We start from the raw sequence: 8,196 nt of genomic DNA, 5'->3' as shown, positions 1-8,196 counted from the left end.
CAGAAAGAGAAATTAAGGAAACAATTTCATTCACCATTGCAACGGAAAGAATAAAATACTTAGGAATATACCTACCTAAAGAAACTAAAGACCTATATATAGAAAACTATAAAACACTGGTGAAAGAAATCAAAGAGGACACTAATAGGTGGAGAAATATACCATGTTCATGGATTGGAAGAATCAATATAGTGAAAATGAGTATACTACCCAAGGCAATTTATAGATTCAATGCAATCCCTATCAAGCTACCAACAGTATTCTTCACAGAGCTAGAACAAATAATTTCACAATTTGTATGGAAATACAAAAAACCTCGAATAGCCAAAGCGATCTTGAGAAAGAAGAATGGAACTGGAGGAATCAACCTACCTGATTTCAGGCTCCGCTACAAAGCCACAGTTATCAAGACAGTATGGTACTGGCACAAAGACAGAAATATAGATTAGTGGAACAAAATAGAAAGCCCAGAGATAAATCCACACACATATGGACACCTTATCTTTGACAAAGGAGGCAAAAATATACAATGGATTAAAGACAATCTCTTTAACAAGTGGTGCTGGGAACTCTGGTCAACCACTTGTAAAAGAATGAAACTAGAACACTTTCTAACACAATACACAAAAATAAACTCAAAATGGATTAAAGATCTAAACGTAAGACCAGAAACTATAAAACTCCTAGAGGAGAACATAGGCAAAACACTCTCTGAAATACATCACAGCAGGATCCTCTATGACCCACCTCCCAGAATATTGGAAATAAAAACAAAAATAAACAAATGGGACCTAATTAACCTTAAAAGCTTCTGCACATCAAAGCAAACTATTAGCAAGGTGAAAAGACAGCCTTTGGAATGGGAGAAAATAATAGGAAATGAAGCAACTGACAAACAACTAATCTCAAAAATATACAAGCAACACCTACAGCTCAACTCCAGAAAAATAGATGACCCAATCAAAAAATGGGCCAAAGAACTAAATAGACATTTCTCCAAAGAAGACATACAGATGGCTAACAAACACATGAAAAGATGCTCAAAATCACTCATTATCATAGAAATGCAAATCAAAACCACTATGAGGTACCATTTCACGCCAGTCAGAATGGCTGCAATCCAAAAGTCTACAAATAATAAATGCTGGAGAGGGTGTGGAGAAAAGGGAACCCTCTTACACTGTTGGTGGGAATGCAAACTAGTACAGCCACTATAGAGAACAGTGTGGAGATTCCTTAAAAAACTGGAAATAGAACTGCCTTATGATCCAGCAATCCCACTGCTGGGCATACACACTGAGGAAACCAGAAGGGAAAGAGACACGTGTACCCCAATGTTCATCGCAGCACTGTTTCTAATAGCCAGGACATGGAAGCAACCTAGATGTCCATCAGCAGATGAATGGATAAGAAAGCTGTGGTACATATACACAATGGAGTATTACTCCGCCATTAAAAAGAATAGAATGAATCAGTTCTAATGAGGTGGATGAAACTGGAGCCTATTATACAGAGTGAAGTAAGCCAGAAAGAAAAACACCAATACAGTATACTAACGCATATATATGGAACTTTGAAAGACGGTAACAATAACCCTGAGTACGAGACAGCAAAAGAGACACTGATGTATAGAAGAGTCTTATGGACTCTGTGGGAGAGGGAGAAGGTGGGAAGATTTGGGAGAATGGCATTGAAACATGTAAAATATCATGTATGAAAAGAGTTGCCAGTCCAGGTTTGATGCATGACACTGGATGCTTGGGGCTAGTGCACTGGGACGACCCAGAGGGATGCTATGGGGGGGAGGAGGGAGGAGGGTTCAGGATGGGGAGCACATGTATACCTGAGGCGGATTCATTTTGATATTTGGAAAAACTAATACAATTATGTAAAGTTTAAAAATAAAATAAAATTAAAAAAAAATCCACAGGAGGCTTGACTCCCTTTAGGCCACTCAGTGGTCTCCAAGAAATACCCGTCGGGACTCGAGAGCAGAGCAGAGTCCTTTCCTTCCTCTCGAGATGAGGTCTGACTCCTCGGGTGCATCTAAAATGCAACCCCGAGATCTCTGTCGCCCCTGGAGAGGAACATTAGGTCCTGGACACAAGCTTAGATGAGGTCTCTTTTGCCCTGAAGTGACTCGAGAGCAATCCCTAGCTCTCTCTCGCAACTCCAATGGAAGATTGGACTTCCCTGGGCCAACACAAGAGGAAGCCTGAATTCCCCATCGTAACTCGAGAATCCCGCCGAAACTCGAGAAAAACCACATGGTTACCCTGTCATCGCAAGATGAGGCCCTTGCCCGCTACAGCGTCTAAAGAGAAGTCCCAGGTTTCTTCTTGAAGTGTTTTCACACTTCAAGTGTGAAAACTTGGCACCCTTGATGCGATTCCAAAAGTTCCCCGACACCCTGGTCTCTCTCGAGGGGAACACCGAGGTTCCCGGTACGACTTCATCTGAGCCACTTCTCCCCTCCTGATTGCGACTGGAGGGTCGACTCCCGTGCTTTGTCTGGAAGGGGTTCCCAACCTTCCCGGCGCACCTCAGGATGAGGCCGGTCTAACGAGAATATTTGAGACGTAGCTTCATGGGTGGTAACACATGCTGAAAGACCCCGATTCCCCGGTCCACTCTTGATAAGAACCCGATGCCCGGACACCTCTTGAAAGGCAACCCTGTGGAAGAAGGCACAACACGAAGGGGCACTGACACCCTCGTGCATCGTCCGGAAAAACCCGCAGATTCCAAACACAGTTCGACAAGTTGCCTGTCACCCCATGAATAACTCGAGAGGCAAGCGGAGTTCCATTCCTCCTTACAAGACGAGGCCTGACTCTCCTGTCCCAACTCTGCAGGGACCCTGCGATCAGAGTCAGAAATGGAGACGAACCCTGAGGTTTCTGCCTCCACTCGAGATGAGGCCCTCTTCTATTGCACCAAACCCAGTGGAGTCCCGAGAGGGCCCTCCCAACTCCAGGGTATCCTTGACTTCTCAGAGGCACACTGAGAAGCTCCCTGAGGCCACCGGCACTAGTCGAGGGAACCCAGGGTTTACTGCCGTGACCCAAGAAACACCTTGAAAGTCCTTCTTTAATGGTTCTTGAGGCCCGATACACCTTCCATGACTCTAGAGCAATGACGCACTCCCCCTCGCAATGCGCATGGAGACCTGACTTCCCAAGCGCCACATGAGAGGCTCCCTGAGCTCCCTGTAGTACCTCATGAGAAACCCCACACTGGCGCTGCAGCTCGAGAAAACCCACGAGACGCCCCCTTCATCGCGAGATGATGGCCTTCTTTTCCTGCATGGCCTGGAGAGCAATCACGAGTCCTCTCTCCAAACTCCACAGGAGGCTTGACTCCCTTTAGGCCACTCAGTGGGATCCAAGAGATACCCGTTGCAACTCGAGAGGAGAGCGGAGTCCTTCGCTTCCCCTCGAGACAAGGACTGACTCCCCGGGTGCATCAGGAAAGCAACCCCGAGATCCCTGTCCCCCCTGGAGACGAACATTATGTCCTGGAAACAAGCCTAGATAAGGTCTCTTTTGCCCTGCAGTAACTCAAGCGCAATCCCTAGCTCTCCCTCGCAACTCGAATGGAAGACTGGACTTCCCTGGGCCAACACAAGAGGAAGCCTGAATTTCCTGACCTAACTCGAGAATCCCGCCACAACTCGAGAAAAACAACGTGGTTAACCCGTCACCACAAGATGAGGCCCTTGCCAGCTACAGCGTCTCAAGAGAAGTCTCACGTTCCGTCTTGAAGTTTGAAACGGTACTTAGCACCTTTGATGTGACTCCAAAAGTTCCCCGACATCCCAGTTTTACTCGAGGGGAACATCGAGGTTCCCGGCACCACTTCATCTGAGCCCCTTCTCCCCTCCTGATCGGGACAAGAGGGTCGATTCACTTGCTTTTTCTGAAAGGGTTACCGACCTTCCTGGTGCACCTCAGGTTGAGGTCCGTCTCAAGAAGAAATTCGAGACGTAGGCTTGTGGGTGGTGCCACATGCCGAAAGACACTGATTTCCTGGTCTGCTCTTGATAAGAATCTGAAGGCTGGATACCTCTTCGAAGGCAAACCTGTGTATGAAGGCAAAAAACGAAGGGGAACTGACACCCCCATGCATCGTCCGGATAAAACCGCAGGTTCCACACACAGCTCGACAAGTGGCCTGTTATCCGGTGAACAACTCGAGAGTCCAGTGGAGTTCCATTCCTCCACACAAGACGAGGCCTGACTCTCCTGTCCTAACTCTGTAGGGACTCTGTGTTCAGAGTCAGAAATGGAGAGCAACCCTGAGGTTCCTGCTTCAAATCGAGATGAGGCCCTCTTCTGACAAGGTCCAGCCTCGGCTGGTCCAGGGTTTTCAAAGGGGAGACAGAGTAGGCGGCCTATTGATTTATTTATCGAAGATATAAAGAGTAATAGAATGAGGATAGCTCAGTAGGAAAATTTAGTGGAGAAAAGAAGCTGAGTAGCTTGGTTTATGCGGAAAATCAGTATAACCCGTGACACCAGGTTAGCTCTGACCACGGAGGCCGCAGGCTCCCTCTCGAATAGTGAAAAGTGCCCCACCTTAGACACCTTCTCAAGTGGTCTTCGAAGCCCAGGCAAATAAATGGTCGCAGAGGATATCCGCACTCCAGATGGACACTCAATTTTCAGATGAAAATTGAGGGGAAGAATGACATTAGGAGACTAAGCGTTGGCAATCAAGGCCCGTAGCTTTATTTTCAACAGGGGTTTTTATACCCTAAGTTACACATAGAGGATAATGGGGATGCAAAGACAGCAGCCGTTGATCCTTATCAAAAACCAGAGTTTCTGTCCTGCAAATGTATCGTATACAAATGGTTTAGGTGATTTACATCATCTTCTAGCCAGAAGACCTATTAACATTTTATGACTCTTGACAAAGACTTATCAACCGTAAGACTTATTTTCTCTAAGAGTAATTATTTTAAGGTTTGGCCCCATCTTTCGAAGATAAAATTGCATTCCTATAGGGCAGATGTGTAATGGGCTTACAACAAAGGAAATAATTTATTACCTTAAGGGTCTAAAGTTAGTAACACCAAGGCCACTACTTATTTCTTCTACATACCAACTATATTAATTAATACACATTCAAGGATACAATTCAGGGGATGTGGAAACTTGGCAACAAGCATTGGTTCATCAATGAAATCTTTTACTAGTTTTATTCTGACAGTTTCTAACTCTCTGAGAGGCTCTAAGCTATTTGAATATCTTAAGCTTCCCGTGCCTCTCGAGGCTCGGAGACTGTAAACAATTGTATGCATTGCTGTAGGAGACCGGGTAAACTTGTCAGGCGAGTTAGAGAGCCATCTGACGTGTTTGGATTTAAACACTCCTAATTGCCCAGGAACTTTATTAATTGGAGCTGTAAGTTAGCTCTTTGACAGAGAGAGTGAGATGGTGGTGGGGGACAGCCCCCAGTAAAGTCAGAGGTGAGAGCACAAAGCAATAAAGTAGGCAGACTCTGGTTTTGGGGGGTAGATGCTCAAGAATATCCGGGAGGACTCCCGAGGCTCGATCCCGCCTTTGTGTATGCCCAGCCTCCTTCCTCATGACCTTTGTCACGAGTGGAATGTCTCTCGCCGGCTCCCGGCATCTCCCCGTTTTTTATTTCTTAAAACAGCCAGATGTAGCTCAGTCGCGAGCCTCTGAATACTCTGCCGAAGAATCCTGACAATACAAGGAAGAATGATTATGAGAAGCAGAATTAAAGCAGCCACCGCAGCATAGCTAAAGACATTAGACAGAATATTCTTTCCTGAGATGTAGTTAGGGAAAGTTTGGAAGAAATCATTTGCTGTTCCAGCAGCAGTAAAATCTAATCGGGAGTGCTCCATGGTTGCTATTCGATAGTGAAATTTCCCTACGTCTCAACCAATGTCAGAGCTGTTCCAGATACCTGAAATATGGTTTTTAATCTTTTCCCATTCAAAATCTGTCTCATTTACTTTCAGGGGTGTTACACATATCCACCGATAGTCAGCATGACAAGACAATGCCATTTTCACCTTTAAAGCCTGCAATTCAGTCCCAATATGTATTACTGCTTCCTCTAGGGCGTCTACCCTCATTTCTAATTTTCTCTCTATAGCTTCCTGTGTTGCCAATGTTAAAGAAACATTTTTGGACATAGAATCAACATATTGAGCAGTATGTACTTGTTGAGTCAATGATATTGCTACCACAGTAACAGAAGTGATTGCACTTATCAAAGCTGCTGTTCCCAAGATAATTAAGCCCACAAACCGTCATGTTTGCATTAAATCCTGTAGTTGTTGTAATACAGCAAGACCATAATTCAATAAGTGGTTACATCATAAGATAAGGTGGATGTTGTAGCATTACAAAGGAGCAAACATTATATTGAGGGTTTAAACAAGATGAACCAGGGAGCAGCTGTAGGCGTCAGCCCGGGGGAGCAGTGTCCCCAGCATCAGGAGGCAGAACGCGAGCGGCAGGCTGTGGGCCAAGGCGCCTATGGTGGGCGGAGGGGCAGGGTTCGTGGTTTAGGGCTAGCCGCCACCGCTTGGGCTCAGGGCGGTCCCCTCTCGCCGGTGGGGCCACGCTGGTCTGGACGGCACTCCGCGGGCGCGCTTTCCTCTCTGGCCCTCACTCGCTGCACAGACTTCTTTGCTCTAGGTCACGGGGTGCAGAGAGGTGGGTGCGAGGCGCTGCTGGTGGCGCGGAGGCGAGAGCTGGCTGGGGGAGGGGGAGCGAGCGAGTGCGCGCGCCGCGAACCTGGTCTTTGGGGAATGTGACATGACGAATTTGTCTGAGATCCAAACCGGAGAATCTGCATTCTGTAGAAATATACAAGCATACCCTCTCCCACAAGTTAGCAACACATCTGGCCTTTTTCACTCTCCCGTAAGGGGGCCTTTTTACTTGACCAGGGGCCGAGTCGTAGCCTGTAATTCAGGCATCTAGTGTCTCATCATTGTAGTCTGCCCCTGTGTGTTTACGTTTAAGTGATTAATTACAATTGGAACATAACTTCACTATTTGTCTAGCTGTTTCCCTATGGATATGTTAATTTAGGTCTAATGTTTAGTTTAGGTCTCTGTATAAATTTAAGTAATAAATGTATAACCTCCTTATCTCATTTTGGTATACAGGTATACAGATATACCTAAATGCAAAATGCATTTATATATGTATTTATATATGGCAACAAGTATAAAGTTATTGACATATAATATATATAAATCAATATACTTGAATTAATCTTTATAATTAATATATTAATTAATATATATTACAACAATACAACACATACACAGCTAATACCAACCAACACAAACCAATATACTGTAATAATACATGTCACACATTTATAATTATACAGTATATAGAACATATATCATCACAGCACATCAATCCATACCAATTAATATCAGCCACACACACATTATATTCTGCCATATATATTTAATTATACAGTATATATATATGTGTGTGTATATAGTATACATATTAATTTATATACAAATTAATTAAGTATAGATCTATAAATAGAATTAGGTATACCTTTATTATATTTTATTTATACCCATACCTAATTAGGCAAACTGTAATTAGGCAAATACATTTATATTATGTATTTATAACAATATATAAAGTATTGTTAAATGTACCACCTGTACAGCATCTCCACCCCACATACCACTTTCTCTAATCCCACCAACTCATTTTCAGTATTATGTGTTGGCCAGGAGCTGGGCCAGTCTTTCCCAGCAATGTTAAGAGACGTCTGTTCCTGTGTCTAATAGCCCTGGCGTTTTATTCTCTTGAATTAAAAGATCTTTTAAAGGCCTTGGAACTGTAATTTCCTGCACCCAAAAGGCTAGATCACTAGATCCAAATGTTTTGTGGCTCTTAGCTTGAGAAGTCAAGTTTTTCCTTGTCTGATAGTAAGGTAAAAGTAAAAGCTGTGTTACTCTTTGACCTTTATTAATTTGTACAGTTTTGATAGGCAGTGAGATCAAGACTTTAATTTCTCAATATCATCAGAATCTACTACACCATGCACCAGCGAAATTTCTTTTCTTTCTTTTTTTTTTATTTAATTTTTTTTTAAAAGAAAGCGAGCTACGCCCCAGGACAAATCTTACAATGTCCTCAGATAGGGGGCCAGCCACTCCGGTTGGAATTGGAG

This window comes from Bubalus kerabau, unplaced genomic scaffold (genome assembly GCF_029407905.1).
Source record: "Bubalus kerabau isolate K-KA32 ecotype Philippines breed swamp buffalo unplaced genomic scaffold, PCC_UOA_SB_1v2 scaffold_41, whole genome shotgun sequence".
NCBI classification, from domain to species: domain Eukaryota; kingdom Metazoa; phylum Chordata; class Mammalia; order Artiodactyla; family Bovidae; genus Bubalus; species Bubalus kerabau.
This window is presented reverse-complemented; position numbering follows the sequence as displayed.